At 44.6% G+C, this 10173-nt stretch overlaps 1 long non-coding RNA gene across 1 annotated transcript; it reads left to right on the top strand.

The window, feature by feature from the left end:
* The first annotated feature begins 314 nt into the window (after positions 1 to 314).
* LOC124040879 lies at positions 315 to 1704 on the top strand. Its single transcript, XR_006839815.1, has 3 exons — positions 315 to 684; positions 884 to 940; positions 1665 to 1704. It is a non-coding gene; the product is annotated as an uncharacterized LOC124040879 (long non-coding RNA).
* The last annotated feature ends 8469 nt before the right edge of the window (positions 1705 to 10173 follow it).

Below are 10173 nucleotides of genomic sequence, written 5' to 3'. Positions count from 1 at the left end.
TGCTTTCATTATTCTACAATGTAGAAAAAAGTAAAAATAAAGAAAAACCATTGAATGAGAAGGTATGTCCAAACTTTTGACTGGTACTGTATATTATGAATATGCATTTTACCTTTTCTAAAATGATTACAGATCCAGCCAAATAATTATTCAACTTTGATGGAGATTGCTTGGTGGGTTTGCAGTTCTGAAGTTTACACAGTGTTGTGTACAGTATGTACACAGACCTCACAGACCCCTTCCTGGAGGACCTCCTACTCTCCCACAGCTAGAGGGCCTGGACAACTCCAGCACCCTCGTCACTGAGCTGAGTACCCTGCTGTGGTGCCGGGTTACACTGAGATCCCTGACTGCACGAGCTGAGGCAGCTGGACATTTCCCTTGCCAGGGTGATCTCCATCCTCAACCAGCTCCACGCCCTCAGGCACCTGGATCTCTCTGATGACTGCTTTGCCTCTGGAATGTCCACCACAGAGGATGACTAAGAAATGGAGGGGGATGAGGCGGTTAGGCTGCTTCTGGAGGGAGTTTTGGGGTTCTCCCACTGCTGGTGTCTCTGGATGTTTCTGGAAGGAAGAGGGTGACTGAAGGGGCGGCCAAGGCCTTCGAGGAGGGGAGGAGTGGGCTGGTGTTTTTGGGGCTGCTGGCTACTGTGACGTTCGGTCTGGGAAGGACGACTTAAAAGTGAGGTGACTTATTGTATATTACAAAACATTGTCTCATGCTTTCTGCTGTCATTGATTGCCTTGGTGGACCTGTGAAGATGTAAAGCAGTAGCTCTACCTGGTTTCAGCCATATTGCTTACACCAATGACCTATCCAGTCCTATCAGATCTGTTCAGGGGAGTGAGTGAGGGATAATGTTCTTGTGTTTGTGTTCCAGGTAACCGGTGAGGCCAATGAGGCAGATATGTGAGTTTCTGAGGAAGTACAAAGAGAGGTATAGAGAGAGCGAGCGAGAGAGAGAGAGAGAGAGAGAGAGAGACAGACAGAAAGAATTATTCAACTTTGATGGAGATTGCTTGGTGGGTTTGCGGTTCTGAAGTTTACACAGTGTTCTGTACAGTATGTACTTGCTGAATAAACCTTGAAAGAGAAGAGCACTGTGTCCTTTGTCAATGAGCCATATGAGAGTTGCTACACTAGCTTCGGGTCTGACCCAAGTTGATAGTGTTTCAAGTTCATTGCAGACAGGCCATGTGCAGCCAATGTGATTTATATAATATTTACTTATGCAATGTTTTGATTTGTTGGCTTTATTAAGGCTATTTACATAGTTGGCAATGGCAATAGAAGTAACTTTTTGGGTTTGTTTAATTTTCATTTAGATTTGCATAGAATTTTGATGAACCACATGACACCGATTTTGAGATCTGAAGACATTATTATAAATTAAATTGTTTCACAAACATTTGCATATGAAAACCATAACTGGCACATAGGTCGGTATAAATTGCAAGTTAAATTGGCATTCCACATGAGAAAGGTTGCCGACTCCACGTGTACATGTCTCAGCCTCCAGTATTTATGCTGTAGTAGTTTGTGTCGGGGGGCTAGGGTCAGTTTGTTATATCTGGAGTACTTTTCCTGTCCTATTCGGTGTCCTGTGTGAATCTAAGTGTGCGTTCTCTAATTCTCTCCTTCTTTCTTTCTCTCTCTCGGAGGACCTGAGCCCTAGGACCATGCCCCAAGACTACCTGACATGATGACTCCTTGCTGTCCCCAGTCCACCTGGCCATGCTGCTGCTCCAGTTTCAACTGACCTGAGCCCTAGGACCATGCCCCAGGACTACCTGACATGATGACTCCTTGCTGTCCCCAGTCCACTTGGCCATGCTGCTGCTCCAGTTTCAACTGTTCTGCCTTACTATTATTCAACCATGCTGGTCATTTATGAACATTTGAACATCTTGGCCATGTTCTGTTATAATCTCCACCCGGCACAGCCAGAAGAGGACGGGCCACCCCACAAATGCTCTTTCTAATTCTCTCTTTCTTTCTCTCTTTCGGAGGACCTGAGCCCTAGGACCGTGCCCCAGGACTACCTGACATGATGACTCCTTGCTGTCCCCGGTTCACCTGACTGTGCTGCTTCTCCAGTTTCAACTGTTCTGCCTTGTTATTATTCGACCATGCTGGTCATTTATGAACATTTGAACATCTTGGCCATGTTCTGTTATAATCTCTACCCGGCACAGCCAGAAGAGGACTGGCCACCCCACATAGCCTGGTTCCTCTCTAGGTTTCTTCCTAGGTTTTGACCTTTCTAGGGAGTTTTTCCTAGCCACCGTGCTTCTACACCTGCATTGCTTGCTGTTTGGGGTTTTAGGCTGGGTTTCTGTACAGCACTTTGAGATATCAGCTGATGTACGAAGGGCTATATAAATACATTTGATTTGATTTGATTTAGCCTGTTACCATCAACTTCAGGAGAGTAATGGCAGAATCTGCGAAAGCCAGCAGGAGTGGGAGGAAAATTGTTGGGTTAGGTTTTTTTCTTCTGGTTTTCTAGATCTCTGGCGCCCTCATGAGGCATCAAACCATGAATTTAAAGCATCAGACAAGCTCAATGCATGTAGTTGATTTTATTAGAACACATAGGGTGTGTTTATAAATGTAAAAATATATGTTTAAAACTAACTATAATATTTATAATGCATGTATTATATATTTATAACACTTGGATAATTCACTTTCAATAAAGCTTTTCACATTCTCTACTGGTTGAAATTAAGTCTCATTTGTTGAAATAATACACATATCCTGTGTCCTCAGATCAGTGCAGATGGAGGAAATGAGATGGTGAGATGAACCTGTTTTAGAGTATTTACATGATGCAAAGGAGGTGTAGTGTGTGTGTACAGTTTTAAAAGAATTCTGGTCCTGAATTACAAATCATCCTTTTAACTAGTTGAATAATGTGTTCTCATCTACTGATGCCCCAAGACCAGGATTGGTAAACAATGTTGAAGTGTATAATTGTAATACATACATGCAGACAGTATCATTTAAAGACTAGAGTATGATACTCCTGCAATTGGATATGACTGAAAAAGAATGTCTAACAGTCATTCATACCTGAACCATACCTTTATTTGTCAAGGTAGAGTACTGTACATGATCAGTGAATATATTCAATGTACAGGCTACAATGTGGGAAACTCATGCTTGGTAATAACTAATATATATATATATATATATATATATATATATATATATACACATGACTTAAAGTTATATTATATTCTACTTAATCCAGAGGCTTCATTGATGCCATTTAGAGTGTCTTGAAGTCAATACTACTGGCTATGATAGCTGAGGTTCATAGCTAGGTTCAAAGCTAGCTAGCTAATATTAACATTATAATATCGACATGTAACAGTCATTTTCTGCAATTTCTTGGGGATTCATGATTAACTGGTGTAAATATTTAAAACCACTGATCTGAACTAATATTTATACCATGTCACGCCTTGGTCATTGTATCTTGTGTTTTTGTTATATGTTTGGGTAGGCCAGGGTGTGACATGGGTTTATGTTGTATTTCGTATTGGGGTTTGTATTTATTAGGAGTGTGTATTTAGGGGTGTGTCTAGTTAGGCTTGGCTGCCTGAGGCGATTCCTAATTGGAGTCAGCTGATTCTCGTTGTCTCGGATTGGGAACCGTATTTAGGCAGCCTGAGTGCGCGTTGTATTTCGTGGCCGATTGTACCTGTCTTAGTGTTAGTCACCAGATAGGCTGTATTAGTTTCATTCGTTTGTTGTTTTCTTCTTCCGTTATTTCATGTACCGTATTATCTTCATTAAAAGTCATGAGTCTGACTCTCTTCAAACAGCAGACGAACGACATTACATACCAAACGTTTTAAACAGTACATACACAGATCGTCTACATAGCTAGCTACACATCCATAGGCATACAATGATTTTTCTATCCTCCACTATATAATAAGCAAGAAGAGTTAGTTAGCTGCATTGCATGGCAAATATTGGCACGGCAAGCTTACAAAATTGTACATTCAAATTTGCAATAAATGCTTTAGTTAGCTAGATTAGTTAAATCCACTGTTTCACAAGATGACAGCCTGGTTTGAGGGTTCTCTCAGGAGTCCCTAAAATATTAAACACACTAATTAAAATGTCCTACTCATGTCAAAACGCCCATAAAGCTCGTCAGCTAGCTTGCTAAATTAACTTTATGCATAATCATTTGTCTCTACATTAACTAACATATTTCTCTCAACTGTACATTTTTTGGATGATTCGTCGTGATGTTATAATTACTTACATTTGCTTCAATCCTAGTATTTTTGTCAGCCATCTTTGCTGAAGAAAGTCTCCAGTGTTGGGTCTCAGAACATAATAATAATATAATAATATAATATATGCCATTTAGCAGACGCTTTTATCCAAAGCGACTTACAGTCATGTGTGCATACATTCTACGTATGGGTGGTCCCGGGGATCGAACCCACTACCCTGGCGTTACAAGCGCCATGCTCTACCAACTGAGCTACAGAAGGACCACATCATCTTCATCATGGGGAGCACTCGATATTATCGTCCAGCGTTCGTCCCTTGTGATTTGCATAAAGTTGGTAAATGTTGAAAATGCTTTTTCACTGCCTCCCACTCCGCTCCTCACCTCTTTCCTTACATTGAAAATGAATGGGAAGCAGTGTCACCGCGCGATGCCGCCCGCTAATGTACATTGCTTACCAGTTGTACAAGTTTTGTATCATCAATAAAGGAAAAGGTTTATTCCAAATACTTAAAATAGAGTGGCAAATTCAGGCTGCCTGAGCATAAAATGCTCATGTCCCTGCTGTAATGAAATGACACATACCAAGTGTACATTCATGTCAAATGTGGTTGCATCAGCTGCAATGTCATGCACTGCAGAACCAAAGCCAGCTGTGTGTCTGCCTGCAGGCTGAGGAGTTCTGTCTCCTGGCCCTGTCGGAGCTTTGTCTGGCCCAGGTGTGTCTCAGCCTGGACTCCTTCTGCAGCATGCAACCAGATGTGTCCCGGAGGCTCAGCTGGGCCCCACCGCTCCCACAGGAAATGGTTGATCAGATACTGCACAAGATGGATGCCCAGGGTGAGTAGGAGGGAGGGAGGGAGGGAGGGCACCAGAGAACATCCAACAGACACACACAAATGGAATTAAATAAATGTAATAGTTAACAAACATTCTATGGAAACAAGCTCATTTCTATTCACTATGTTGCTTTTAGGTCATTTTTAGAAATAGGCCTTGCTGCTTAAAGCTAGGTCTGCATCCTGGTCATCGATGTTCTCATCCACATTTCAGCTTTACCTTACAACGACCGAATGGTCTGCCACTTCCGCAGTTGTGAACAACTCTGTCTGCGCCGAGGGTGTATCAGCTCCAACCCCCTCTTTGAGGAGGCCTTCTGCCTGGTCCTCTGCCCTCACCGGCTGCAGGAGCTGGATGCTTCCTGGGTCGCTCATTGGTGCCCACATCCTATCAGGCCTGGTCTCCAACCCGGAGTGCAGAGTCAGCCTGCAGAGGCTCACTCTGAGTGGGCACCAGATGGGCTGAGAGTCCCTGGAGGTTTAGGCTTTAGCTCTCTGCTGGGCCTGAGGACACTAAACCTGGCATACACAGACCCTTTCCTGGAGGACCTCTGTACTCTCCCACAGCTAGAGGGCATGGACATCTCCAGCACCCTTGTCACTGAGCTGAGTACCCTGCTGTGGTGCCGGGTTACACTGAGATCCCTGACTGCACGAGCTGAGGCAGCTGGACATTTCCCTTGCCAGGGTGATCTCCATCCTCAACCAGCTCCACGCCCTCAGGCACCTGGATCTCTCTGATGACAGCTTTGCCTCTGGAATGTCCACCACAGAGGATGACTAAGAAATGGAGGGGGATGAGGCGGTTAGGCTGCTTCTGGAGGGAGTTCTGGGGGTTCTCCCACTGCTTGTGTCTCTGGAAGGAAGAGGGTGACTGAAGGGGCGGCCAAGGCCTTCGAGGAGGGGAGGAGTGGGCTGGTGTTTTTGGGGCTGCTGGCTATACTGTGACGTTCGGTCTGGGAAGGACGACTTAAAAGTGAGGCGACTTATTGTATATTACAAAACATTGCCTCACGCTTTCTGAGAAACAGCTATTACAGCTGTGAATCTTTCTGGCTAAGTCTTTAAGAGCTTTGCACATAAATCTTCAAGCTCTGTCAAGTTGGTTGATCATTGCTCGACAGCAATTTTCAATTTAAGTCAAAACTGTAACTAAGCCACTAAGGAACATTCAATGTCGTCTTGGTAAGCAACTCATGTGTATCTTGGCCTTGTGTTTTAGGTTACTGTCCTGCTGAAAGGTGAATTTGTCTCCCAGTGTCTGTTGGATAGCAGACTGAACTAGGTTTTCCTTTAGGATTTTGCCTTTGATTAGCTTTATTCAATTTATTTTTATCCCCCCCAAAAACTCCCTTGTCCTTGAAATCCCTGAGCGTTTTCCTACCTCTCCGGCAACTGAGTTAGGAAGGACGCCTGTATCTTTGTAGTGAATGGATGTATTGATACACCATCCAAAGTGTAATTAATAATTTCACCATGATCAAAGGGATATTCAATGTCTACTTTTTATTTTTTATTTTACCAGTCTACCAATAGATGCCCTTCTTTGTGACCTCCCTGGTCTTTGTGGTTGAATCTGTTCACTGCTCGACTGAGGGACCTTACGGATACATGTATGTGTGGGGTACTAAAATAAAAATGTATTTTAAAAAAATCACTTACTGCAGACATTGTCCCTCTAATCACTCTGACATCAATGCAAATGTAATCGGAAATCTAATCAAACACTTCATGAGAGCCCATGAGTTCATGTTGCGCAACATTTCTATAGGCTATGCAATTGCACGAGAAAACAGAGTGATGGCATCTACTAAAAAGAGGAGGATCCCATCAGCTTTCTAAAGGCCTACTTTATTTATTTCTCAACTTTCCAAATATTAAGCACATTACTTATATTTACAACAGGAGTACAGCCTACCTGGCTGGCATAAAAATGAACCACGTGAATGGTTTTCTTCCTCTTCGTCTGAAGAGGAGAGGCGAGAAGGATTGGAGGACCAATATGCAGCATGGTAAGTGTCCATGGTTGTTTATTAAACACATAAACTGAACACTCCTCACAAAACAATAATCGTACCGTGAAAACAGTACCGTGTGGTGTAAAACACAGACATGGAAACAATCACCCACAAACAAACAGTGAAACCCAGGCTACCTAAGTATGATTCTCAATCAGAGACAACTAACGGCACCTGCCTCTGATTGAGAACCATACTAGGCCGAACACAGAAAAACAACCTAGAAACACAAAACATAGAATGCCCACCCAACTCACGTCCTGACCAACTAAAACAAACAATTAACACAACAACTAGGGCCAGGACGTGACACCACGCAAAGGTGTCCTCCATTCGATATTTAAGTGCATAGATTACATGTATTGTTTTCCCACTGCCCCTGTTTTGACACAGGTGCATGATAATGGTCCATTCTAAATCAAAACACATTTCACACATGTATTATTTAGTATATGTAAAGATAAGATTAAATCAAGAATAGTCTGATGGGTGACAATATTACCCTATCACTTGTGAATGATATATTATCACTTGTGAATGATGCCCAGCATAATAAACAACACGTTTTTTTTGCTACTTTTCCCGAATCATAGTCGCACACCTCATGTAGCCTAGCCCATAGGCCTATATAGTTTTGATAAAAATTTGTATCACAACTAATGTGGCCAAATAACTTCTCAAAATTAAGCACATTAATCTACTTTACAAGGGGTGTAGAGCCTAACTGGCATACATAAGCAGCGCATGAATTTAATTTCAGTTTGGGGAAGATCATTTTCACCATACAAATGCACCTAATAAAAGCATTACATGCATACTTATATTTGCGGTCACTTTTGATAATGGTGTTTTCGACTAATGGAATATTTGTGCTTATAGCCTTCTACCATGTGTGCATTGCTGTTCTTATAATGTGAAGAAATAGCTTAACAGTTTATCAACATTTTAAGCTTAACATTCTGAACTGTTGTGTCAGCCACATTGGTTGTATTAATTTGGGATCTATCGCATCTCACAACTGTCCCAGACAATGTTTGGAATACTTATTTCTCGCACAGAATAGAATAGGTCGATTTTTGTACTATGGGGGATAGTAGATTGACATAGGGTAGTGCTTTTGCTGTTCATTAGGCCTACTCATCTTGTTGGCTGACAAAGTAAATGTAGACAGTTCTTCCAAAATCATCAATATGCTACACTGAATTGGATAAGGACGCGCACAGTTCCGTCCCCGATGTGTCTATCTTCACTTGTAGCCTATGAGAAACACCCGGAGCACTCAGCACTCAGGAAGAATGGCACAACGGCCACTAGCCGCAAAAGGCATGGATTTTTTTAGGGTGCATTTACAGTCACACAGACCATACAAACGCTCCTCACCGCGTGGCCGCGGCCACCCTACTCTGGTGGTCCCAGCGCGCACGACCCACGTGGAGTTCCAGGTCTCCGGTAGCCTCTGGAACTGCCAATCTGCGGTCAACAAGGCAGAGTTCATCTCAGCCTATGCCTCCCTCCAGTCCCTCGACTTCTTGGCACTGACGGAAACATGGATCACCACAGACAACACTGCTACTCCTACTGCTCTCTCTTCGTCCGCCCACGTGTTCTCGCACACCCCGAGAGCGTCTGGTCAGCGGGGTGGTGGCACCGGGATCCTCATCTCTCCCAAGTGGTCATTCTCTCTTTCTCCCCTTACCCATCTGTCTATCGCCTCCTTTGAATTCCATGCTGTCACAGTTACTAGCCCTTTCAAGCTTAACATCCTTATCATTTATCGCCCTCCAGGTTCCCTCGGAGAGTTCATCAATGAGCTTGATGCCTTGATAAGCTCCTTTCCTGAGGACGGCTCACCTCTCACAGTTCTGGGCGACTTTAACCTCCCCACGTCTACCTTTGACTCTTTCCTCTCTGCCTCCTTCTTTCCACTCCTCTCCTCTTTTGACCTCACCCTCTCACCTTCCCCCTACTCACAAGGCAGGCAATACGCTCGACCTCATCTTTACTAGATGCTGTTCTTCCACTAACCTCATTGCAACTCCCCTCCAAGTCTCCGACCACTGCCTTGTATCCTTTTCCCTCTCGCTCTCATCCAACACCTCCCACACTGCCCCTACTCGGATGGTATCGCGCCGTCCCAACCTTCGCTCTCTCTCCCCCGCTACTCTCTCCTCTTCCATCCTATCATCTCTTCCCTCCGCTCAAACCTTCTCCCACCTATCTCCTGATTCTGCCTCCTCAACCCTCCTCTCCTCCCTCTCTGCATCCCTTGACTCTCTATGTCCCCTATCCTCCAGGCCGGCTCGGTCCTCCCCTCCCGCTCCGTGGCTCGATGACTCATTGCGAGCTCACAGAACAGGGCTCCGGGCAGCCGAGCGGAAATGGAGGAAAACTCGCCTCCCTGCGGACCTGGCATCCTTTCACTCCCTCCTCTCTACATTTTCCTCCTCTGTCTCTGCTGCTAAAGCCACTTTCTACCACGCTAAATTCCAAGCATCTGCCTCTAACCCTAGGAAGCTCTTTGCCACCTTCTCCTCCCTCCTGAATCCTCCGCCCCCTCCCCCCTCCTCCCTCTCTGCAGATGACTTCGTCAACCATTTTGAAAAGAAGGTCGACGACATCCGATCCTCGTTTGCTAAGTCAAACGACACCGCTGGTTCTGCTCACACTGCCCTACCCTGTGCTCTGACCTCTTTCTCCCCTCTCTCTCCAGATGAAATCTCGCGTCTTGTGACGGCCGGCCGCCCAACAACCTGCCCGCTTGACCCTATCCCCTCCTCTCTTCTCCAGACCATTTCCGGAGACCTTCTCCCTTACCTCACCTCGCTCATCAACTCATCCCTGACCGCTGGCTACGTCCCTTCCGTCTTCAAGAGAGCGAGAGTTGCACCCCTTCTGAAAAAACCTACACTCGATCCCTCCGATGTCAACAATTACAGACCAGTATCCCTTCTTTCTTTTCTCTCCAAAACTCTTGAACGTGCCGTCCTTGGCCAGCTCTCCCGCTATCTCTCTCTGAATGACCTTCTTGATCCAAATCAGTCAGGTTTCAAGACTA

The sequence above is a fragment of the Oncorhynchus gorbuscha genome, linkage group LG08 (assembly GCF_021184085.1).
Source record: "Oncorhynchus gorbuscha isolate QuinsamMale2020 ecotype Even-year linkage group LG08, OgorEven_v1.0, whole genome shotgun sequence".
Lineage (NCBI taxonomy): Eukaryota > Metazoa > Chordata > Actinopteri > Salmoniformes > Salmonidae > Oncorhynchus > Oncorhynchus gorbuscha.
This window is presented reverse-complemented; position numbering and strand designations above follow the sequence as displayed.